Below are 26,937 nucleotides of genomic sequence, written 5' to 3'. Positions count from 1 at the left end.
AATAGTTTTATTTATAGTTATGACTTCCTTCAGGAAATCTAAGCACATATATTGGATCAGCTTTGCTTTTCTTTTAAAGCAATTATATTTTATCCTTCATTATTTTATCTCTTTTAGCTTTTCTTTTCTGACAGTACATTTGGCTTCTTAAATTTTTGATAATTAGTCTGATTTTTTCCTGACAGTATATTTACATACAACTATTCAGTTTTACTTTTCTTGATTATTTTTATCTAATTGAAGTTTTATAAACCAGCAAAGCAGGGAATAAAAGAGTTATATTCACCTGCTAGAGAGACAGGTACTTTTAATATATGACATTTTAGTAATCACAGATTCTCTGATTCTTCTATTTTCTTTCTTTCTATTTTTTTTTTCTTTGTACGGCTGCACATGTGGCTGCCATATGGAAGTGCCCAGGATCAAATTGGAGCTGCAGCCGCCAGCCTATACCACAGCCACAGCAACACAGGATCAGAGCTACATCTGTTTATTTTTTAGGTATAGTGGTTTTAGTATACTCACAAGCCTATACAAACATCATCATTAAGTAATTCCAGAACATTTCCATCACCTCCTGAAGAATCCTGTGACCATTAGCAGTCACTGTCCATTCTGCTCTTCCCCTGGCTCCTGGTCTACTTTCTGCCTTATAGATTGATCTACTCTGGACATTTCTCATAAATACGATTATATAACATGTGGCCTTTTGTGCCTGGCCTTTTTTTCTTGTCATGTTTTTAAGGTCCATCCATGTTATCACAAGTATCAGTACTTCCTTTCTCTTTATGACTGACTAATATTCCTTTGTGTGGATGTACCACATTTGTTTATCCATGTATCAGTTGATAAGTATACATTTGAATTGTTCTTGCATTTTTGCTGTCATCAGTAATACTGCTGTGAACATTCATGAAGAGGTTTTTGTGGGAATGTATGTCTTCACTTATCTTGAGTTTTTACCCAGGGTGGAATTGCTGAGTCATGTGATTGCTCTTAATTTGTGATGAAGTGCCAAAATCTTGTGCAGTGGCTGCAGTAATTTTCATTCCCATGAGGCATATATAATGGGTTCCATACTTCACTATTACTTGTTATTTTATTTTCTTTAGTTATTATTATTGTTATAGCCATCCAAGTGATGTAAAGTGGTATATCCTTTGCATTTCCCTAATGATGTTGAGCACTTTTTCATGTATTTTTTGGCCATTTGCATTTCTCCTTTGGAGAAATCCATTCAAGTCCCTTTCCCTTTTTAATTTTTTTTGTCTTTTATTATTGAGTTGTAAGAATTATTGATTTATTTTTGTAATCTGGATTCTAGAAACATATCAAGTATATTATTTGCAAATATTTTCACCCATATGTAGCTTATTTTTTTATGTATTGGTGTAAAAAGTAATTGATATGTTGATATAAACTTTGAATATTCACAACTTAATATAAAGTTTTTTAATCTGTGAATGCAGAATGGGGTTCCATTTTTTTTTTTAGGTCTTTTTAAATTTCTTTCAATAATGTATTATAGATTTCATTGTATAAGTCTCGTACATATTTTGTTAAATTTATTCTTAATCATTTTATTGTTTTTAATTTTATTATAAATGGAATTATTTTCTAAAGTTCATTTTGGCTTGTTCATTGCTAGTACATAGAACTATAGTGTATATATTGATCTTCTATCCTGAAAATTTCCTGGACTTGTGTATTATCTATAATAGTTTTTTTTTAATTCTTTAGGATTTTCTATCTAGAAGATAGTGTCATTTGTGAATAGAGATAGTCTTCCCATTCCTTTCTAAGTTGGATTTTTTTTATCCTTTTTTCTTGCCTACTTGCTCTGGCAGGAACCTCTAGTACATTATTAAGCAGTAGTGGCAAGATCAGACATCCTTGTCTTCTTTCTCATCAACCAGTTTGACATTAGAGAAAGTGTTAGTCAGTTCTGTGTTTTGACATGAATATGGAGCAATAAAAACTAGTATTCCACCACTCAAGGTAGGGTGTAAATTTCCTATAGCCACTTTGAAAAGCATTTTGGCATTTACTAGTAGAATTACAATGGCTATAATCTGTGACCCAACAGGTAAACTCCTATTTTTACACCTTGCAGAATTTCAAACAACCATGCTCTTGCATAAGAATGCTCCTTATAAGAATATTCTCAACAAAAATGTTTGTCATAATCAAAAATTATAAAGAATCAGAATATCCTATGAGGAATAATCAAAGGTTTGTTGTGGTATAGTCACATAAAGAAATTGTATACAGTAATATAAACAGAAGAAGTACAACTATACATAATAATATGAAAAGGTTTTATACAAAATTTAAAGGAAAAACTGTTGTATTATAATTCATACAGCATGAACTCACTTATGTGAAGGTCCAAAACAGACAAAATTAAGTTCTGTATTTTAAGGATAAACATATAGGTGTTGAAAATAACTTTAGCATAAAAAAGAACTGATTTAAAATTCAGGATAATAGCCACTTTTAGAAGGAGTTAATCATTATACTCCAAATGTATGCACTCATATATATATGGGTTATATATCACAATTACTTTTAAACTACCTGTTTTTATGTTTTTTTTTAAGATTTTTAACCTTAGCTCAAGCATCTTAAATTATTTCCAAATCTTGCATATCTAAATAACACACTTCATCGGAATCACTGAAGCCTCAATCATCTGTAAAGAAAAAACTTGCTCATTCTCTTCTAGGTACACAATAAGGAAACAGAGACACAAAAAATTGAATACATGTCTTGGATTGAATTCCAAGGTCATAGCAACTAAAGACAGAACACAGACTAATGGAAGCTTTTATTTTTTTCTTTATTTCTGAATTACCTTTTAATTTTTCTTTATATTGAGCACAAATATTATTTGTCTCTCTCTATTAAATAGAAGTTTCTCTTCTATTAAGAGAGACTTACTTTCTGAACTCCAAGTTTAAGACATTTTTAGATAAATAAAAACTTTCATTACCTCAGTAATGTGTAGTCTAACTTTCCAAAAGGCAATTAAGAAAGTCAGAAGATACAACCAAATCAGTGACATTAACTTTTCTGTCTTCTGCCCTTTACCTGAAAAGATCAAGTTGAAATATTTTTGTAGACAGTGTCATTTTTCACAATATTCTGCGTGTTCTGAAAATATCTGCTCATGAAGTGTATTAGCATGTTTTAAACAGAACACACTAAAATCAATAATTCATATTCATACTGTATTTGCTTAACCCTGATAGGAGTCAGGTGTCTGATACGCTTGAAGGAAGAAGGAGGAAAAAAGAGAGGGAGGGAGGAAGGAAGGAAATTGGTGCCCATAGCTTTTGTGGGGGATGCAGTTCAACCCATGACACTCCACATTATTGTTCTAATATTGTTCTAATTATAGCACAGTATTAACTATATCTTCTTCCAGCCTTGTTCTTCCACAGTCCTTTCCCTCAGCCTACAAGGTTGCCTTTCTACCACGCTTTTCTAAAAGTTTTATTTTGCTGCATTTCTTCACAAAGAAAATGTCTTACCTCTGATTACAGGAGTGCAATAGGACATTGCCCCTGTAACTCTTATTCTGTTTTACCCCCACGTCTTCCTGTCTGTTGCCTAGCTCTTCCTGCAGCCTCTTTACCTGCAGGCTGTGCACTCACACAAGACCCACTGTGCTCCTTCTGCCAGAAACTTTCTTAACAGGATTTCATAGGGCTCAGCCCTTCCTGCAGGGCCCTGGTCAGTCCTGTGCTGCTTAACAGTGAGACCTCATCATGAAGCTAATTTAAAAGAGCAGATTTACCACACCCACTCTCCTCCTGTTCTCAATCTCCTGTTCTCTTTCATATTTTTCCAAAGCATTCCATTACCATTGGATAAATTGACTTTTACCTGATTACACTGTGTATCACACCTTCCCCATTGCTCAGCAGCTACTGTAAGAGTAGAGGCTGTTATGGGGGGATCCATATCCATGTTAGTGGCACCAAGGATAGTCTGGACTAAGACTGACAGAAAGTTGTTCCTGACAGAAAGTTGACGAGGAGAGGCATTTAAGGTTCGGATAGACCTGACCTCACCTCCTCCTGGTGATATAACCATGAGGAAGTCACGTAGTCTCTTTATTTCATCTGATAGTTTAGGTAATACACCTTGTTTTACAATGTTGTTGAAAAAGTCTCATTCAATCTTGCTTACATAATCACACCACTGGCACATTTGAAGGGCCTGGGGAGAGAGATACACATTTGCTCATACTCCTTCTGTGTCACGTCCCAAGACCAATGTAGGTAGGACCCAACCCAAGTTTTGCTTTAAGTGAAATACCTTGAAGTACCTAGTCCTTCTAATTTCTTCAAAAACACCATGACCAAATTCAGCTGTGGACTGTTAGATTAAAAGCAGTTTATTGTTACTGTATAGCAGAAATGGGCACAACATTGTAAATCCACTGTACTTTAATGACATTTTTTTAAAAGCAGTTATAAACCCAGTGCCTGAGAGAATGTGATTGTTTCAGGAAAGTAATGTACTGCCTTGTTAAAGCATTTTTAAAAAGTGTTCCAAATGTGGAAAAAATGTACACAAAATGGATTCTTGTCCTGGGTGTTTAAAATGCACTGGTGATGAGAAGTGTGTTCTGGGAGTTAAATATTTAATCATGCCTACCATGGTAATAAAAAGTGAATCTTCTTAGTTTCATCCAGAGAATAATGGTTTTCTTATCTTACCCAACTAGATTAAACATACTGTGTAGTCAGTGTGTCAGTTACAAAGATTGTGTGTATCAGTGAATGAGAGATCTTTGGAGTATTTTTATCATGTAAATATTTAATGTTTTTACTTGCTTATTGTGGGTTCTCTGAATAGAATATAAGGCCTATGAGGCCACAACCTTTGTCTATTTTGTTTACTTCAACAGTGTTTGCACATACTAAATATACAATCAAAATTTAATTTTAAAACATTTGAATGAATGAAGTCTTTCACCTGGAAAATGAATGGAATATTTGATCTTTGATAAAGAATATCCCTGAGGAATACAAAGGAAAGAAAATGTATTGATCCTTTCTTTCCCAGATGAATTTAATTGTATTGTGAATATGGAACTGTTACTTTTTTGAGTTGTCCATTGTTGTGAATAATTTAAAGGAGACCCTTTTGAAGATAATTTTTTCAATTATAACTTAGCTGAAAAACTTCTTTGATAGCAGGATTAAGATAGCTGGGAGAGTAACAAAGAGTTACAAAGTGGTTTCTGCAGGTTGAATAGTCAGAGGACACCGTGCTGATGTGCCTGGGTGATGGGAAGATGCTTGAGTCCAGGGAAAGAAGAGTTCCAGGCAGAGGGGGAATGCTTGTGAAGTGTGGGGGAAGTGTTCTGTGCAGAGAATAAGACACAGCTCACTTGTCTGGGAGTGTATAGTAAGAGAGGACCAGATTTCAAGATAAGGTAAGATTTTATTCACTCATTTTTACTGTCTTCACTGTTAATCCAAGCGGAGAAATTTGATTTTCATCTTAAGCCTCCTGGGTATTTTAAACGGGGTATTTTAAAAAGTCACACTATCTCACCTATAGGCTTCTTAGAAGATGACTCTGGCTTCCTGTGCGGAGAAAGTATTATAAAGAGGATGTAGAAAGAGGACTTAATGACTATTCAGAGAGTCAAGGATTGTAAAGATTTGGAGCAATGTGGAGTTCAAGAAAGCAGACACATCTGGATGCATTTTGCAGATAAAATGGATAGGAATCAATGGAGTGAATGTGAGGAATTAGAAAAGTCAGAGAAAATTCTAGATTTTGGACTTCAGCAGCTGAATTGCTAATAGTGACACTTACTGATCTGGAGAAGAAATTGTGTAGGATTGAAGATGGCTTGAAATTAAGAGTTTGTTTTGAGATCCTAATGTTGAAATTCCTGTTAGACAAGTAGGAAGAGATGTCACATGAACTTACGGGAGTTGTTAGCATTTAAGTGACATTTAAAATTATTAAGCTGTGCAGCTCCACTGCAGACAATGTGTAAGTTAAAAGGGAAAAGGACCCCAGAGGTCGCTGGGAGTTCAGTAACATTTCAATACTGAGCCACCAAGCCAGAGGTCTTAAAGGAGATGGAGAAGGAAAAAGGAAAGCCAGTCCAAAAAAGTTCAATAAGCAGAGTGTTTGCCCCTGGAATGTTGCTCTGATATCCATCCTGTCGTGTTCTGTCATACAGAAGCAGAGGTGTGATCCTTGAGCGTGAGGACTAGAAGGGGTGTCTTGGAGCTTCAGGGCTTAGTCTCGCCTGGCTGGTGGGAAGCAGAGCCAGACCTGGGTGCACTAAGGAGAGAATATGGAGGATAAAGAGCAGAGCCAAAAACAGCCCATTCAGTATGTTTCGATTTGAAGGAGAACAAAGGGAGGTCGTCTCAGGAAGAAAGAAGATGCAGTGGTAAGGTGTGGTTGGATGGGTGGTAGTAATTGTGCTGGAGCACCTCGGGCTTTGCCAGGACTTTAAAATGGAGAAACACTCATCCAGAAACACTCTTGGACCTAGCTAGAAACCCCTAGCTAAAGGCACCCCTGACTGGTCAAGTTGACATGTGAAATTAGGTCACAGAGCTGATCCTCTGCCAATCTTCACTGCCCATCTTCCTTCACAAAGCCTGGTTTATATAGAGAGCTGTTCATTGAGTCCACCTCATCTGACACTCAGACCTCCCAACCACGAGGCTTCCTGCTGGCCATTCAGCTTGAAACCTGCACAGACATGGGGTAAAGCACCTCTAGAAGCCAGCGGTCCACCTTCGAGATCCCTGCTGTCAAATTCTTCCCCATGCTTAGCTCAGCTCACCCTCAGCACCTCACGCTTGGCCTGCTTCCAGCCGACTGAGTGGCTTGGGAACGTGGCAAATCCCTGTGCAAGGCATCTGTCCTTCTGGTATTGAAAACCGCTCTCTTACCTTCTGGAGGTAACTTTTCTTCACTTTTGTATATTATGTCCTAACAATACAAATTCTTGCAAGACTCCACTAGACTCTGTTCTTTTCCAATGTGTGAGCTTTGCTCTTACTGTTTTCCTCAGAGCATGAGAAGTCCATTGCAAAATTCAGACACCAGGAAGGGACCAACCAATGTACATATAATGGTTTGTGCCCCCCCCCATAATTTCTACACAAAACTGATGCCCCAAACATAGAGGATGTATAGATCTTGAAAATATTTGTAAGCAATAGATGCATTAATCTCTGGAAAGATTTAACATTCAGGGTTTATAAAGGCAATATAAAATTTTTAAACTCTATAAATCTCATACTGTGGAAATTAAAAGTAAATCTTGAAAATGTGTTCTGCAAGGAGTCTTATCTGGTATAAATTAAATCAGTTCCCATCCAGGCTGGGTTCCGCTGCCAGTTGGATTTGCATCCTGCAGTGTCCAGAGTGTAGCCCAATCCTTGCACTGGGGGACTCTCGACCCTGGGAACTGAGGATCATGCACAGTGACATATATGGTGGCACACATGGATGCTTTGCTGACACGTGTTCAGTTCTTAGCTATACTTTTGTGTATAATGTAAGAGAATTGATTAATCAAAGATATATATTTTTTTTCTGTGTCAAACAACATTTTGAGAATAATAAAAATATATTAGGCTTGGAAAGAAATATATATATTAAAAAAACTTATCCTATAATAGAAAGATGGCCCTGAAAGAAATATGAGCAGCCACTGGAGCTGCTGTGGGTTTTATGCTTTAGGACATACCTTTCTTGGCATGGAGTGAAAATCGTGCTAGCTAATACTTAATTCTGACTCACCTTTGAAGTAATTTGCAGATTATGAAGAACGTATCCATGTGGCTCTGCACACACTTCAGACGAGCATGCAGGTGAATCTAGTGACTAATATTTATAGCTGTGTATGGATGTAGCTGAGAACACTAGTGGTCTACACCATCATGTATTACAGATACAGGAGAAAACTTTTGACAGAGCAGAAGTTTCTTCTGGGAATAAAGAGTGGAAAAAATCTCATAGTTCATGGTTTTAAAGGGTATAATCAATGCAAGGGAAATTAGAACATTAGAAAAATAGTTTTGTTCCATTGAGTATACTTTTGCAGGTCAAATGTTGTGTTTTTTATAAACACAGAGAAAGTTCATTCTACTGCCTATGGAATCCTGTTAACAAATTGTGTACAGAACCTTAGCGGGAATATTGCACTAAATTGCTAACGTGGGCAAGTCAGTGAAAGAGAATGTGGCCTAATTAATTCATTAAGATACCTTTGACACTACTAAAATATGCAGAATTGACGCCAACAATAAAATATCATCTCTGGACTATTCATTTTTTTTTTTTTTTTTTTTTTAGTATGAGAAGGTAATATCCTTACTGGAAAGTTGTGGTGAGATCATCTGTCTTCTACAGTTTTAGTGGAAGTATAGATTGATAATACATTTTAGAAGGCATTTTGATAAAGTCTCATAAAACTGTAAAATGTTATAGTTTATAACTTGACATTTCTGTTTTTAGCAGTTTATCCTCTAGAAATATTTTCTCAGGTCTAAAAAAAGACATACTCAAGAAGGTAGCATGTTAGTGACATGTTAGAGATAACTCATCAATTACTGAATAATGATGAATAACACATCATTACTGTATATTTTTATGAAAAACTTGTATACTATGCTTCAGTTTTTACTTTGACTCTTTACAAAACTTTGGGACTAACTGCTCTCTACCCATGCTGTTGGCAAATATCATGGCAACATCTCTGGGCTAGTCCACCACTGCCCTGAACAACACTACTCACAAAGATCTTATCCACCTTAGATCTGGCCCTTCTTTTTGTTATTGAAAGATTGTATTTCAGATTTGCTCTCCCAGATATACTCTTCCTCTGTGTTCTTTTGTTATTACTGCTAATTTTCTGACATGTCACTTTGCCATCTAGATTTTGTTTTTCAAAGATAAATGTGGTATAGGCTGTCAGCACCCCAACCTACAGATAAATTCTCTTCAAGTGCGCCTGGAAGACTGAGTTATATCACACAATATATTTAAATAAATTTAAAGGATTTAAATCATGCAAATTATGTTTTCTGATTATAGCAGAATTGAATTAGATATCCAATAATGTGTAAATTACCCCAGATTTTGAAATTAGACAATAAACTCCTCAATAATACCTGGATCAAAAGAAATCACAAGATACATAAGAATATATATTGAATTTAACAGAAATGAGCAACAATACAAAATTTGGGGGATGCATTTAAAGCAGTGCTCTGAAGTAAATGTATAGGCTTAAATTGTTTTAATGAGAAAAGTTCTCACATTGAAGCCAAGCATCTCCAGGAGAAACTAGGGACATATTAGCACATTACATCAAAACCTGGCAGAAGAAAGTAAGTGATAAAGATAATATCAGAAATCAATGAAAATGAAAATGGACCACAACCAGAAGAAATCAACATGCCTGAGACTGGTCTTCTAGAAAGATCAATAAAAATAATAAACTTCTAACCAGAATGATCAAGAATGATTAAGAATGAATGAGAGAAGATACAGATTACCAATAATAAGAATGAAAGATATTAATGATTCTACAGATGTTAAAAAGATTTAAAAAAATGTTATGCAGGGGATTCAGTAAATAGGTAAAATGGAAAAATAATCCTGAAAAACTGCCCAAATCATCAAGAAAAAAAGATGACCTGAATAACTGTCTATCAAAGACATAAATTTTGTAGTTAAATTTTTTTTTCAGAAAAGGAATGCCAGGCACAGAGAGTACAACTATTGAATTCTACTTAACATTGAGGAATGGAATAACAATAATACCAACACTGCACAGATTCTTCCAGAAAACAGAAGAGAAGGGGGAAGATGTCTAAACTCAGTTTAAGACCCTTGCCTAATCTGTATTGAAATGTGAAAAGAGACACTTCAAGAAAACTCTACACCGGTTATCTTCATAAACATAGGTATAGATTTGGAATGTGGGTTAAGAGGCAGGAGTGATAGAATTTTAGCTTTCCTTAGATCCATGGCTCTGAAATTAGTTTAGAAGTAAGTCCCCCACCCCCTTTCCACTGACACTTAACAGCAACCACAGTATGAGAGTAGACATAGACTAACATAAACGTAAAAGAGCTATGTGTGTCTTTAAAGTATGCATCTCTATCTGCCCTTTATTAACTCCATTATCTGGAAGGTGGAGTGAGTTAGCTGATGGGAGCTTTTGGTAAGAATCACTGAGCAGGTGGAGCTTTGCTTCAGCCTTCCTTTGTGGGGAACCATCTTGTGCACAGATAAAAGCTCATGCTCTTGTGTGCAACCCCAGTCTGTAAACTGTAGAGAGTCCACAGCTTTTGAAGAGGCTCATCCTGGTGCAGCACCTCTGGAAGTGGTGATAAACCTGCAGACTTTCAGAATTTAGTATTAGCACAGCCACCTTTCTAACAGAAGTTACTAAGCGAAAATTAGTAATGGGTTGCCATGGGCACTTGTGTATCTGTATTCCACTCTACAGCATGTTCTGTCAAATGTTCCTGAAGAGTAGTCAGGCTTTTTGGGATCCCTGGAGACCTGGGGAGATACTGAGAGCTGGAATGAGTTGGGACTAAGGAAGCTAATGGAAGAGTCAAGTGGATGCAGTTTTTATGGGAAATTCTGGCCAGCATGAATCAAAGGATCTGGATGTCAGAATCTTGGGAGGAAGTGCTGATGCTAAGAAGGGCAAAGAAGGAAGCATGGCTGAAGCTTGGGAAGAATGGAGGACTCAGAATTGGAGGTTAATAAACACAAGAGATCCAGGTCTCAGAATAGAGATCTCTCACAGAACAGAGTAAAATAATGCCAGTAGGTGAGTGGAGTTTTATGTTAGTGCTAAAATGGAATTATCTCCTTGGGACCTTGGCATTAACCTTTCAGATAGAAATACACAGTTATTGTTCACAGCATTGCTTTCATCCTTATTTTTCACAGCTTTGGGACTTCTTTCTTAGTACTCGGGGAAATGAATTTAAACAATTTTTCTTTTCTTTGTGCTTTTATCTTAGTTTGGAAACTGGTTGTGTGTTTATGGCTTAGACTTTCAATCTGTCATTTCTCTTGTAAAATTTGTAGCGTGACACTGATGCCAAGTGTCAAATCCAGCCATCTCTAAAATGCCACTGTTCACACAAGCAGTCTTTAACACAGGAGCCATAAAGGCTTTATTGCTCTGGTGAATTAAAAAATATCCTAGAGTCTTGGTAGGGCTTTTGACATCCTGCCATCAATTTCTAGTGAAAGCCAAAGCAACTGGGGTATATCTGAAGAGTGGCACTTTTAAAAGTCTTTTCCTTACCCTGCTCCATTTTGATAGGCAATGCCAGTGTTCTCTGCACTGTCCTTTTCCTGATCTTAATGGAAAAGCTTTCAGTTTTTCGTTGTGAAATATGATACCAGCTATAGGCTTTTCCCATGGCCTTTGTTATGTGGAGGTAATTACCCTCTATTCCTACTTTCTTGAGAGTATTTATATATATATATATTTTAACATGAAAGGATGTTGGATTTTCTCAAATGCTGCCTCTGCGTCTATTGAAATAATCATATGACTTTCATCTTCCATTCTGTTAATGTCTTATCACTTTTTTGTTTTATTTAATGTATTAGAGTATAGTTGATTTACAATATGTTAATTTCTACTACACAGCAGAGTGATTCAGTACACATACATATATCATCTATATGTGTATACATAGATGTAAGTCATCTTTAATATATATATATATATACATACACCCATTCTTTTAAAATTTGATTTTCGTGTGTTGAAACATCCTTGAGTCTCAGGGGTAAAACCCACTAGTTCATGGTGTAGCATCCTTTAAATGTGCTGTTGAATTCAGTTTGCTAGTGTTGTGTTGAAGACTTGCCTCAAGGTTCATAAGGGAGTCTGCTGTAAGTTTCTTTTCTTATGGTATCTGTGTGGCTTTGGTGTCAGGAGAGGGATTGCCTCATAAAATGAGTTTGAAAGTGTTTTATTCAATTTTTTGAAGTAGTTGTGGGGATAATTCGTCTCTAGACCCATGGAGGAATTCATCTAGATGTTCCCAAAGGTTAGGTTCTTGACTCATTGAAGAAAGAATTAGAAATGAGACAGAAAATTGAAAAAAAAAAGTTTATTTAAGTGAGAAATATACCTCTTAAGGGGAGGTGGGCTTAGGGGTGAGCAGCTGCCCTTTGATTTTTGGCACACTGATTTTATGGGTCATCTAATTGTAAGGGCAGGATATTCACTGGGAAGGTGGGGTTTGGGGGGTCATATTCTTTAATTTTCATCCCAGCTTCAGCTTCCAGAAGGGAGGAGGGATTTTTGTCCTTATTTAGTTTTATCTAAAGTGTCATGGCACCAGTGTATGATGGGTACTTCTTATCTGCATAGCTAATTTTATTTTAATGAGGGCATAAGGTTACATCTGGACCTTGGAGGTTCATGCTCTTTTCCACCTTGCGTTGTCTGTCCCCAGATCACTTATCATCCCAAAAGGTGTGGTTTCCCATCAGCCTGGAGGTTCTGGCTTTTCTTTATCCACACATGGACCCTGCTGTTTGCATGATGTGTAGTTCCCTGCCATTTGGCCCCAGGAACCCCTTCTCTGCTCATTCCTAACTATCTGCCTGCTATAACATAGATAAATGGGAAAATATTAAATATGTTTTCTGATTTCTGGGAAATTTTGGATATCCTAAGCAAGTTTCCAGGACTGCTTTATAAATAGCTTGCCAAATGCGAGATCTGGCTTCAAGCATCATACAGACTTGGTCATGAGCAAATCATTAATAATTCAGGATGGAAATGTTTGGGATTAAAAGTAAAACTTTCTGGAAACTGAGTATTTGAAAAGCATCTGCAATTATTTGAAAGTGGCCTAACATCCTGCAGTGAGTACTAAGCTGTGCTGACCAGAGGCAGTGAGTGTGAGGAGCATCTGAGAGATGCCAGCTGCCTGCCAGCTGCACAGTGCAAAGGAGCCAGGGTGCAGAGTCCTAGCGTCAGTGTATGCTTTCATCAGACTCAATGCCAAAGGACACTCCTAATCTCTAAGCCAGCAGAGTAAGAGTAAACTGAAATTGTCGACAGGATGCTCAATGCATGAACACATCAGAATGTGTTGGATATATGAGCAGAATCCAGAGGATGGTATGGTGTAGACCCTCAGAAATGACAACAGAAACATACACTGCAGTGTTTACTTCATTTGTTGTCCCAGTAATTGTCTCTTGAAACAGTTGTTCAGTGTGACTCCATTATTACTCAGTTTGAACTGCAATGTATATAAACATAACTTATATTAATTATAGCTTTTCACCATTTTTCCAGAGCACATTCTCCTAAAAGAGTGGTTCTAAAATTTCCAAGACAGAAAAATAATGCAATGATAGTGGGCTGTAAATGATGCCAAATTTTTTAAATTGTGATCCATAAAATACTTCAAAAAGAATTGAGCTATAACAGATTAAATGGCTTACCTGCAGTGAAAAGAAAAAAGAAGTATTACTTCTTATTTGTCTAAAGTACTATATTTGAGTCAAAACTTTTGCTTTAAAGCTGCATTCACTCTTTATTCTCTTGGAACTCTTCTGAATACCTGTAGTAAATAGGCATAAAGAAAGCATACTTTTTCCCTGAATTCACAGCCATATGTCCTTATGTCTAATTTTAGTCAGAATTTTTATAAACTAATATTTGGTTATTTTGTAAAAAATTATTTTAAAATGTCTGATACATTTATGCTTTTATTTTTTCTGCCTAAATAATGAACAAAAAGTCATCTTGCTATACTGACTATAATAAAATAAAAGTCCGATACTAATTTCTGTGACAAAATATCAGCAAACCGAAGGACAATTTTTTAATTGTTAGTTCTTAGGTGCCAAAAGATACATGCTTAGTGCTCAGCATAAATTATTTCATTTAATCCATTAATATTAAAATTTATGAACTATTAATATTATAACAGTCCTTTGAAGTAGATCTTATTAATTCTACCAGTGAACTGCAGAAAATAGCAAACATTTTTAGTCTTTTAAGTTGAAAAACAGAATCTTGAAACTCTCAGGTGAAACAATGGTCTTTTGTGTGTGTGTGTGTGTGTGTGTGTGTGTGTGTGTGTGTGTGTTTTGTCTTTTTAGGGCCACACCCGCAGCATATGGAAGTTTCCAGGCAGGGATCTAATCAGAGCTGTTGCTGCTGACCTATACCACAGCCACAGCAATTCCAGATCCAAGCTGCATCCGCGACCCACACCACAGCTCACGGCAATGCTGGATCCCCAACCCACTGAGCGAGGCCAGGGATCGAACCTGCAATCCTGTAGTTACTAGTCGGATTCGTCTCCACTGCCCATGATAGGAACTCCCACAATGGTCTTTAATAGTGTTCAATTTGCACTGCCTAAAAGTCAAAGTTTAACACCAACCATAAGAATACCATAAGGAATGAAGAGCTGTGTGGATATTGAAACCATTATGCTAGGAGTTCCTGTCATGGCTCAGTGGAAATGAATCCAACTAGTATCCATGAGGATGCAGGACTCACTCAGCGGGTTAAGAATCCAGCATTGCTGTGAGCTGGGTATAGGTTGAAAACACAGCTCACATCTGGCATTGCTGTGGCTGTGGTGTAGGCTAGCAGCTGCAGCTCCGATTCCAATTTGACCCCTAGCTTGGGAACTTCCATACAAGTGCGGCCCTAAATAGCAAAAAAAAAGCTAAACATTGTGAAAAATTTTTATCTTGTTTATTACATGGCATCTTCTCTCAGACATAAACAAATTCTGTAGAAAAAGGTATGTATATTTATGGAAAAAGGTTATATTTTGCATACTTATATGGCTTATAAAATTATATATGCTGGGATCCAAAAGTATGGTTGTCCAGTATTGCTTTATTTTTTTTTAAGTTTTATTAAAGTTCATTTTTCAGTGTGTTTTTCTGTAACCTTTAGGCACTGAACTTGAGCTATTTTTAAATTTAAAGCAAAGTTTCAAATCAGTAATCTGAGAAAAGTGAAATAAATATACTATCATCTCCAAGTTCCTGGATACTTTGTGATGTTTAGGTTACATTTTTGTTTATTTTTACCACATTTACATTGGCATTGTTTGGAAGAATACATGGAGAAACAGGTATTTGGTTATGAGTTTTCAAGTGCCCTTTTTCTGAGTACTTTAAATGTATGTGAAAGAAGGGTTTGCTTAGCATCCCCCACAGAGAACACCAAGAAAGAGTTCACATTCTTCTGTCTATTCCAGGGCAAGGGAGGAGTATGGGGACAGTGCCTGCAGACCTTGTATGTGGAGGCTGTAAATAATGAATTACAGGTACGGACTGGTGGTCAAAATTAAAATGTAAAAGTGGAGGAAGTCAGAGAGAACAGGTGAATCACGTGGAGCAGGAGAAAGACACTCAAACTGTACTTCCCATGTGGTCAGATTGGTCAGCGCAGAGAGGCTGAGGTGCAGTGTAGATACTGGAAAGCTTGGCTGCTAGTCTGTATGCAGAATGTTTTGCTAGTTCGCATTCCCATGTGCATCCTTCCCACGTACATTTGGGGGTCATAGCAGCCTCTGTGTACTTGCCTTTCCTGGGGAAATGGGGTCTGGAGGACATGTCCTGGGGGATGGAGCTAGGACTCAGGGGTGATTCTCTTGCAACAGTGCTTGTCTGGAAGCACTGAGTTCATCAACAGGGGTAACATTTCTTTAGGGTAATAACCCCTCCTATGTGGTTCCACCCCACGTTCTAGTCTGTAATTTTTTTCTTTAATGTAAGTTTCTCATATGATTCAGTGAGAGGTACTTACATGCTGCTCTGACTTTTCTGTCTCCTCCAGCAAGGGGACCCTGAGCTTCTTCGGGAGGTGACTCATGTACAGGGGGACAGCTGCACCTGTTCTGCATGCATGTCCAGCACGGTTAGTCTTTCATTTGAAAGAAAAGAAGAGATAGAGAGAGGCACAAAGAGAGACAGGGAGATGGACAGAGATACAGAGAGAGAGGTGGAGGGACCAGAGATGCAGAGACAAAGACAGGGACAGAGTCAGGGACAGAGACAGGGAGGGACAGAGACAGAGTCAGGGACAGAGGTAGAGTCAGGGACAGGGCCTGTGCAGCGAGCCTTCCTAAACACCCAGGTGCCCCCTTTCCCTGCACTTGGGAACATCCTTCTTCTTTCAGGTTTCATGTAGTTTAAATCCCAAAGGGAAAAACAAACTTAAAAATAGCATCTGGTATATGTGTATATATACATACATTAGTAAAGGTATAAGGCGCCTTTTTTTGTTTTGTTCAGAAAACAGTTGTGTACATGCAACTGAAGGTGGTTTTGATCTGCGGTTCCCCCACAGGACTGGGCGCCCTGGACAAAGTCAAGCCGTGTCAACACAAGGAGTGTCAGGGTCTGCACACGTGGCCCTTCTTTCTTTGAACAGTGGAGGAGGCCCAGGGGAAAGGGCTTGAGGAGCACACCCACTTCCCCTTTGCCTTCAGCGCTCAGTTGTCACAGACTGGCCAGTAAGCCACTTGTGGCTGCTACGAAATCGTCCACATCTCCCCGTTTCCTGGCAGCCTGCAGTCCCTGCTCTTAGGAAAGGGGGGCAGTAGGTTAGCTGCTTCTTGCAGAGCTTGTCCCTGCTTGGAATTCCATGCATGTGAAGTCGTGAATGGTAGCAGCTCTCTGATGGCCCCCTAACAGCTAAGTTTTTGTAGACCGTTCAGCTTTACCTGTTTGCTTGTTTGTTTGTTTGGGGAGTGATGTTCTGGAACATTTTGCCTCCTGAATGCAAGTGCAAGTCTGGGTTGTTTTTGAATTGGTAGCATGTTTTGAGCTTTGTCAGCCACCCTCTCTCCAATCCATGGTGACCCTGACCTCAGCTTCCAGCTCCGGCCCCAGGAGTCTGAGGGAAGATGCCTCAGCTCTTCAACATGCTCACAGCCATTTCCAGGGTCCACGTCCTTAGTACTAGGGACCCTCCGCTGTAGGCTTGCTTCTCTGGAGCTCCATCTTGTCCTTGAGGTTGGTACATAAAACTGCATTACCTTCCTTTATCCCAGGCAGATTTCTTAGACATAGTTGGTCCAATCCTTCTGTCCTTTTCAGTGAAGGATTTTGTCTAAGTTACTCAGCCCAGCATGACTGGAAACAGATCACTTCCTTTAGTTTTTAATATAAATGTTTCTGTTGTATGGGGTCCTGATACATATATAGATAAATTTAGGTATCAGTAGCTAAGTATGGTGTTGAGATTTCCGGTGTAAAATTGCTTTTTTAGCAGTAGGCGGGGATATAAACAATTTTCCATTTGCTTTTTCTTTTCTTGTCAGAAGTCATAATTTGCAAAATTTAAGATATATTCAGAAGTTATCAACAATGAAAAAAAGAGATGCTGGTAAGGAAGAAAAAGCAAAAATAAAATTTTAAGGTGTCTTTTTTTCTAAATATTTTTTTCAGCAGTTCAGACATGAGGGCAATGTACTGTCAGTATTGTTTATTGATACCCTAAGTAGATACAACTACTGGAGATCACAGGGGCCTTTCTTCACTTTTCTAGGCTAACTGTAATGAAAGATCAATTCACACATTTATAATTAATATTTACGTACAATACACATAGTATTGGGCTAAATGACATATGTAAAGCCTCTGGATAGTTGCAGTGGTATTGAGTATTTGAACACCAAATGGAAACTTTGGATATTTTTTCAAATCAATGACTAAAGTGACAGTAAAGATGCATGGTTAAGGAACAGGCCTGGCATGGCAGAAACAACCTATGAGTGGCACCCAGATGCTCACACTAAACTTTGAAAAAGTTATCTTACATATTTGTGTTTATAGTTATGATGGTATAACCCTCAACCGATAAAAGATGAATTTCTGCTGCCGAGGAAGAAATAAACCTTCCTCGTGGCTAACAGATTGTGTGTCAACTGTGAAACGAATATTGAATTTATATTTTATCCTTTATTCTCTAAGTGTAAAATCCTTATGTTTTAACTACATTTAAATTTTAAAGGTACTTAAAAACTTTATGGTGACACTTTACATACTTCATAGGTAGCAAGGAAAGTAAAACTTTGAAGGCCAAAATACTGACATACTCAAATAAGAAATGATAAAGAAAAAAGTGTCTGTTTGGAGTTCCCATCATGGCTCAGTGGTAACGAACTCGACTAGTATCTATGAGGATGCAGATTCAATCCCTGGCCTCGAACTTTAGGTTAAAGATCTGGCGTTACTGTGAGCTGCGATGTAGTCTGGCAGCTGCAGCTCTGATTTCACCCCTAGCCTGAGAACTTCCATATGCTGTGGGCGTGGCCCTAAAAAACAAAACAAAAAAGAAAGAAGGAAGGAAGGAAGGAAAAGAAAGAAAGAAAGAAAGAAAGAAAGAAAGAAAGAAAGAGAGAGAGAGAGAGAAAGGAAGAAAGAAAGAAGTGTCTGGATTTTAAAATCAACAGCCACAAAACCTAGGGAGAGAAAAGTTAGCCTTCATTCTTCTCTACTCTGCAAAATGTATTTTTAACCCCAAGAAAGCTTCTATTTTAATAGAGATTCCTTTGAAATACATAAGCTGAGCAGACTTTATGAACCTCAAAATCTGTCTTTATTTGCGCCGCATAGTGCAAGTAACAAGGAGTATGAAATATTACACATTATTCAGGGCTCTGTGGCAACCAGACCAACTAAAGCTGTTGAGGATTCATTTGAATGGGGTTGAAGTGCAGGCTTAAAGCAGGGGCTTTAGGGAGCCCAGCATGCTGAGGGAAAGACAGTTGTAGTTTCAGTTCCAACTGGAAATGCCTCCAGGAGAAGTCTTAATCCCTTCAGCAGGTGGAAGGAGCCTAAACCCATGGAAAACACACCTAAAAAACAGCACTGGATCCAAAACCTGCAAGAGAATTCCCTGCTAAATTATTAATTCCCCTGCAGGGTGGAAGAGGTCTGATAACAACACTAATCCCAAATTCTCCTCTCTGAGGGAGGCCAGCCTAAAAAACAAAGCAAAAAAGCAGCCCTTCCATTACCACTGAAGCCGCCTCCTGGCTGCTGTGTCTCTGTTCTGCATTTCTCTGCTCTATTTTCCCATTGCTGGGGACCATAGATGGATGCTATTCCTTGTCTTCTGGTCTAAGATTGATGCATTGCAAAGATCCTGTCCCCAGGAGCCATGGGAAATGGAGGGCCCTCCTCTCATGATTTGCATGTTATGCAAAGAAGAGTTCAGAATGCCCCGTAAAAATGTGGCAGCTATCATAGGGCTCAGGTTTATGCTCCCAGATAGAGAATGGACGATGCTTTCAGCAAAAGGCATTTCTGAAGCTATTTTAGGGAAGAGTGAAAAACCAAAGTTTGGAGTCTATTAAGTTCTCTCTGTGGAAGGCAAGCCACCATTTGGAGTACAGGAGCGACTCTTCTTCTGTGGGGCCTTCCTGAGCTCATTAAAAAAACAATGCATATTCATCACTGCTCACTTTACGGTTCAAATTAGGCAACACAGAAGGTGCATCTGGAAGAGCAGCCTGCGGCTGAAAAGCTCTACCCTTACTAAATGAATACCAGCTCTATTTTGTCCTCATCTCGAAGTATTAAATATTTGAAAGAAAAATTTCCAAGCATTAAATATGTCTCTTTTCATTATTTGATTACAATCAGAATTCAGTAGGATTGGAATATAAAATTACCTTCCTCTGGAAGCAGATTGTTAAAGGAGGCTCCTAGATTTTATTAGATTTTTCTCAAAACAGTTATAAATATATCACAAAATGTGATTTTGTACATAGTACAACTGCATATGAATAGCATATTTGATCCAATAATATTTATTTAGGATCTACTGTTCCACTTTTCTTATCTGGTAATTTGGAAAACAGATACACAGCTATGTACTACTGAGCTTGAACAAGTGGGCAAAAACCTCCTCATGGGAGCATATGGGAGTGAATAATTGATTTTGACTGGGGAAAAATGTGGATTAATGGAAGCTTTATGTGAGAGGTAGTATTTGAACTTGACCTTGAGGGTGGCTCAGGTGATTCAGTAGGTTTCTGACACACAGAAGAATTATCTCAGGTATTTCTCATGCTGCAGTTTCATAGGTTGACTGCATAATCAATTTTTTTACATTGATTTCCTAAATCAAGATTGCATTTAGTAAAATGCAGATGTCATGGTTTGTCTTTGGTAAATATGGCCCAGAGGAAAAGAGGAAGACAGCTGCTGAAAATAAGAGCTGGGGGAAGATGAGGAGAGCATGCTCATGAGGTTTCAGAGAACTGTTCATGGCTTTATGAGAGCACATGCAGTGATCATATATGTGCTTTAGGAAAACTGGTTTGAAAAGAAGGATACTATGACACAGTTAAGTTCTGAAGGCCTGGAGAAAAAGCCATCCCAGGGCTGCTGGGCTTCCCTAGGTCTTGTGGCCTCGAATGGGGGTATGGGCGCAGTAATGTAAGGCTGGAGTGGATTGGAGGTGGGGGGTGTTTCTCCAGGATGTGGTGATGCTGGGCAGGAAGGGGCTCTAAGGAGCCTTTGGTGGCAGATGTAGGAAGTATGAAAGTGGCGGCCTGGAGTGTCAGGCAGTAGTGTACAGAAATGGAAACTGAGAGGACACCAGTGCTAGAGTAAAGAAATAATGCTTGTTTTGTTTGTTTATTTTTGTATCTTATTAATGCCAGAAAGATGTTACCAGAATCTGGATTCTTATTCACACAGTAGAAGAAAGAACTCCATGGACACACAGGCAGCAAGCAAGCAAAATCTTTATTACAGGAAAGCAAAGAGCTTCCAGGACAGGCTGGGAGAGGGGAGAAGAGTCTCCTTCTCTATTGTCAAATAGGGGTTTGTATCCTTTAAAGATAGGGGGGTACGAACATGGGATCCAGAAAGTTGTGGTTTTCTCATATTGGCCTTGTCCAGTTTCCTCTATCAGTCCTTGTCCAATAGGGATTTTAGGTGTGGAAATGTCCCATAAGTTTTATAGCTTCTCTGTCCTTCTTTCCCGTTAGACTGACTCACCCTTCCCCTCATTACTTTTTCTCTCAGGTGAGGAGTGGGTTAGAGATGAAGGTTCATGTGGGGGAAGGCACACTTGCTATAATAAACAAGGCCTGTGGGGCCAACTTCTCTCCTAAAAACAACAAAATCACAACCAAATGCTGAGCAATCTTTAACCAAATGGAATGGAAACTTTCAAAAAGATATCCTGCTCCAGAAGACAGAAAGCCTACAGCAAGCCCCTGTACCAACTTCAGCCACAAGGGGGCAGACACTAGAAGTAAGAGAGGCTATGACTCTATTATATGTAAAAAGGTCACGACACCAAAAACCTATAAAAATGAAAGATAGAGACCTATAACTCAGATAAGGGAGAAAGAAAAAAAACAGAAAAACAGCTAAGTGATTGGGAGATTCTCAGCCTCCAGGAAAAAGACTTTAGACTGTTGATGCCGAAGATGATGCAAGACATTGGAAATAAACTAGAGGCAAAGATGGACAACTTACAGGAAACACTGAGCAAAGAAACACAAGATATAAAACTTAAACAAGAAGAGATGCAAAATACAATAACTGAAATAAAAAACTCACTAGAAGCAGCCAACAGCAGAATACAGAAGGCAGAAAAACGAATAAGCGAGGTGGAAGACCGATTTTGGAAATCACAGATGCGAAACAGAAAAGAGAAAAAAGATTGAAAACAAATGAAGAGAGTCTCAGAGGACTCTGGACAATGTTAAATGCATCAGCACCTGTATTATAGGGGTGCCAGAAGGAGAATAGAGAGAGAAAGGGACATAAAAAATATTTGAAGATATAATAGCCAAAAACTTCCCTAACATGGGAAAGGAACCACTCACTCAAATCCAGGAAGCACAACAAGTACCATGTGAAATAAACCCAAGGAGGAACACACCAAGACACATACTAATCAAACTGACCAAAATTAAAGACAGAGAAAATCTTGAAAGCGTCTAGGGAAAAGAAGAAAATGACATACAAGGGAACCTCAATAAGGTTATTGGCAGATTTTTCAGCAGAAACTCTGCAAGCCAGAAGGGAGTGTCATGATACACTTAAGATTACTTTACCCAGCAAGGCTCTCATTCAGATTTGAAGGAGAAATCAAAAGCTTTACAGATAAGCAAAAGCTGAGAGAATTCAGCAACACTAGACCAGCTTTATAAGAAATACTAAAGGAACTTCTCTAGGTGGAAAAGAAAAGGCCACAACCAGAAGCAAAAATTACACAATGACAAGGCTCACCAGTAAAGATATATATACAGTAAAGATATGAAAACATCCATGTACAATTATGTCAATGAAATCAGAAATCGTGAGAAGAGGAAGGTCAACTTGAAGACACTGGAGATGCACTTGCAATTAAGAAACCTACAACTTAAAACAATCTCAAATATATATAGACTCCAATGTGAAAACTTCAGACTAACTGCAAACTAAAAATCTGCAATTGATACACAAATAGTTTAGAAAAATCAACTCAAATACAACACTAAAGATAGTCATCAGACCGCAAGAGGAGAGAACAAGAGAAGAGAAGAAAAAAATCAGCAAAAACAAATCCAAAGCAATTAACATAATGGCAATAAGAATGTACATATCAGTAATTACCATAAATGTTAATGGACTAAATACTCCACCCAAAAGACATAGACTGGCTGAATGGATACAAAAACAAGACCCATATACATTCTGTCTTCAAGAGACCCACTTCACTTCTAGGGACACATACAAATTGAAAGTGAGAGGATGGAAAAAAATATTCCATGCAAATACTCATATTAGACAAAATGGACCTTAAATCGAAGAATATTTTAAGAGACAAAGAAGGTAGTTACATAATGATCAAAGGATCACTCCAAGAAGAAGATATAACAATTTTAAATATCTACACACCCAACATAGGTTCACCACAATATATAAGGCAACGGCTAACAACCTTAAAAGGACAAATCAACAATAATAGTGGGGGACTTTAACACCCCACTTACAGCAATGGATAGACCATCCAGACAGACAATCAGTAAGGAAACACAGGCCCTGAATGAAGCATTACACCAGATAGACTTAATAGATATTTATAGGACATTCCATCCAAAAGCAACAGAATATACATTCTTCTCAAGTGCACATGGAGCATTCTCTAAGATTGCTCATATCCTGGGCTACAGATCCAACCTCGGTAACTTTAAGAAAATTGAAATCATATCAAGCATCTTTTCCAACCACAATGCTATATGACTGGAAATCAACAACAAGAAAAAAACTGCAAAAAACACAAACACATGGAGACTAAACAACATGCTACTAAACAACAAATGGATCACTGAAGAAATCAAAGAGGAAAGTAGAAAATACCTGGAAGCAAATGACAACAAAGATACAACACTCCAAAACCTATGGGAAGCAGCAAAAGCCATTCTAAGAGTGAAGTTTGTAGCAATACAAGCCCACCTCAGGAGACAAGAAAAAGCTCAAATAAACAAGCTAACTTTACATCTAAAGCAGCTCAAGAGAGAACAGACAAGACCTAAAGTTAGTAGTAGGAAAGAAATCATAAAGATCAGAACAGAAATCAATGAAATAGTAACAAAGAAAATCATAGAAAAGATCAATGAAATGGAAAGCTGGTGCTTTGAAAAGATCAACAAAATTGATAAGCCCTTAGCCAGACTTATCAAGCAAAAAAGAGAGAGGACTCAAATCAATAAAATTAGAAATGAAAAAGGAGAAGTAACAATGGACATCACAGAAATACAAAGGATCATGAGATACTACTATATGCCACTATATGCCAATAAAACAGAACGCCCAGAAGAAATGGACAAATTCTTAGAAAAGTACAATCTTCCAAGACTAAACCAAGATGAAATAGAAGAAATGAACAGACCAGTTACAATTCCAGAAATTGAAACTGTGATTAAAAAACTTCCAACAAACAATGGAGTTCCTGTCATGGCTCAGTGGTTAATGAATCCAACTAGGAACCATAAGGTTGTGGGTTCAATCCCTGGCCTTGCTCAGTGGGTTAAGGATCCAGCATTACCATGAGCTGTGGTGTAGGTTGCAGATGTGGCTCGGATCCCGCATTGCTGTGGCTCTGGCATACGCCGGCAGCTATAGCTCCGATTAGACCCCTAGCCTGGGAACCTCCATATGCTGCAGGAGCAGCTCAAGAAATGGCAAAAAGACAAAAAAAAAAAAAAAAATCCAACAAACAAAAGTCCAGGACCAGATGACTTCACAGGTGAATTCTATCAAACATTTAGAGAAGAACTAACACTTACCCTGAAACTGTTCCAAAAGATCACAGAAGAAGGGACACTCCCAAACTCATTTTATGAGGCCACCATCACCCTTATACCAAAATCAGACAAAGATACCACAAAAAAAGAAAACTACAGGCCGATTTCACTGATGAATATAGATGCAAAAATCCTTAACAAAATACTAGCAGACTGCATCCAACAATACATTAAAAGGATTGTACATCATGATCAAGTGGGATTTATCCCAGGGATGCAAGGATTCTTCAATATCGGCAAAGCAATCATTGTGATACACCACATAGGCAAACTGAAGTTAAAAACTATGTGATCCTCTTGGAGTTCCCATCGTGGCTCAGTGGTTACTGAATCCTATTAGGAAGCATAAGGTTGCGGGTTTGATCCCTGGCCTTGCTCAGTGGGTTGAGGATCCAGTGTTGCTGTGAGCTGTGGTGTAGGTCGCAGATGCATCTCAGATCCCACATTGCTGTGGCTCTGGCATAGGCTGGTGGCTACAGTTCCAATTAAACTTCTAGCCTGGGAACCTCCATATGCCATGGGTGCAGCCCCAGAAAAGCCAAAAAAAAAAAATCCAACTATATGATACTCTCAATAGATACAGAAAAAGCCTTTGACAAAATCCAACAGGCATTTCTCATAAAAACCCTTCAGAAACTGGGCATAGAGGGAACCCACCTCAACATAATAATGGCCATATGTGACAAACCCACAGCAAACATAATTCTCAATGGTGAAAGGCTGAAAGAATTCTCACTGAGATCAGGAAAAAGACAAGGATTCCTGCTATCATCACTACTATTCAACATAGTTTTGGAAGTCCTAGCCTCAGCAGTCAGAGATGTAAAAGAAATAAAAGGAATCCTAATTGGAAAGAAAGACGTAAAACTATCGCTATTTGCAGATGATATGATACTATACCTAGAGAATCCTAAAGACTAACAGAAAACTGTTAGAGCTCATCCATTAATTTGGCAAAGTCACAGGATACAAAAGTAATACACAGAAGTCAATGCCATTTCTATATACTAACAATGAAATATCAGAAAGAGAAGTTAGGGAAGCAATCCATTTACCATCGCATCCAAAAGAATAAAATACCTAGGAGCAAACCTACCTAAAGAGACAAAATACCTTCACTCTGAAAACTATTTGACACTGATGAGAGAAATCAAAGATGGAAACACAAATAGATGGGAAGACATACCATCCTCTTGGCTTGGAAGTGTCAATATTATCAAAATGACTATACTACCAAGGGCAATCTACATGTTCAATGCAATCACTATCAAATTACCAAGGAAATTTTTCACAGAACTTGAACAAAATATTTTAAAGTTTGTTTGGAAGCACAAAAGACCCAGAATAGCCAAAGACATCCTGAAAAAGAAAAATGAAGCTGGAGGAATCAGGCTCCCAGACTTCAGAGTACACTACAAAGCCAGTCATCAAAACTGTATGGTACTGGCACAAAGACAGATATATAGATAAGTGGAACAGGATAGAAAGCCCAGAATTAAACCAGGCACCTAGAGTCAACTAATCTATGACAAAGGAGGCAAGAATATACAACGGAGAAAAGACAGCTTTTTCAATAAGTGGTTCTGGGAAAACTGGATGGCCACAGGGAAAAGAATGAAATTACAACACTTCCTCACAACATACACAAAAATAAACTCAAAATGGATTAAAGACTTAGATATAAGACCAGATATTATAAAACTCTCAGAGGAGAACATAGACCAAACACTCTCTGACATAAACGACAGCAGCATCTTCTCAGGTCCACCTCTTAGATTAATGACAGTAAAAACAAAAGTGAACAAATGGGACTTAATTAAACTTAGAAGTTTCTGCACAGCAAAGGAGACCCTAAACAAAACGAAAAGACAACCCACAGAATGGGAGAAAATCTTTGCAAATGAATCAACTGACAAGGGATTAATCTCCAAAATTTATAAATACCTCCTACCACCCAATACCAAAAAAACCAAACAACCCCATCAAAAAAATGGGCAGAAGATCTAAAGAGACAATTCTCCAAAGAAGACATACAGATGGCCAAAAAACACATGGAAAGATGTTCACCATCACTCATTATTAGAGAAATGCAAGTCAAAACCACTATGAGGTACCTCCTTACACCAGCCAGAAAGGCCATCATCCAAAAATCTACAAACAATAAGTGCTGGAGAGGGTGTGGAGAAAAAGGAACCCTCTTGCACTGTTGGGAATGTAAATTGGTGCAACCACTGTGGAAAACAGTATGGAGATTCCTCAGAAAACTGAACATAGAAGTACCATTTGATCCAGCAATCCCACTCCTGGGCACCTATGCAGAGAGAAAACCACGACTCCCAAAGACACATGCAATGCAATGTTCACTGCAACACTATTTGCGATAGCCAAGGCATGGAAACAACTTAAATGTCCATTGGCAGTGGAGTGGATCAAGAAGATGTGGTACATATAGACAGTGGAATATTATTCAGCCATTAAAAGGAATGAAATACTGGCATTTTTAGCAACATGGATGGACCTAGAAATTATCATGCTCAGTGAAGTCAGTCAAACAGTGAGACACCAACATCAAATGCTA

The 26,937-nt window shown here is 38.1% G+C and overlaps 1 long non-coding RNA gene across 11 annotated transcripts in view; it reads left to right on the top strand.

Annotated features, from left to right (window-relative positions):
- Positions 1-26,937, top strand: part of LOC110257104 (uncharacterized) — a 375,873-nt gene that overhangs the window by 5,932 nt on the left and 343,004 nt on the right. The window contains exons 3-4 of one of the 11 annotated variants that reach the window (XR_002339329.2): positions 15,291-15,359; positions 16,385-18,470. The exons of the other annotated variants lie outside the window; for them this stretch is intronic. This is a non-coding gene — a long non-coding RNA (uncharacterized LOC110257104). Of the gene's footprint in view, positions 1-15,290; positions 15,360-16,384; positions 18,471-26,937 lie in introns of those variants that run through there. 11 annotated transcript variants of the gene reach the window in all.

Source organism: Sus scrofa, chromosome 15, assembly GCF_054392235.1.
Source record: "Sus scrofa isolate SSC_HxYL_T2T_F1_AM1 chromosome 15, Sscrofa_HxYL_maternal_Yorkshire_Landrace_v2.0, whole genome shotgun sequence".
NCBI classification, from domain to species: Eukaryota; Metazoa; Chordata; class Mammalia; order Artiodactyla; family Suidae; genus Sus; species Sus scrofa.
This window is presented reverse-complemented; position numbering and strand designations above follow the sequence as displayed.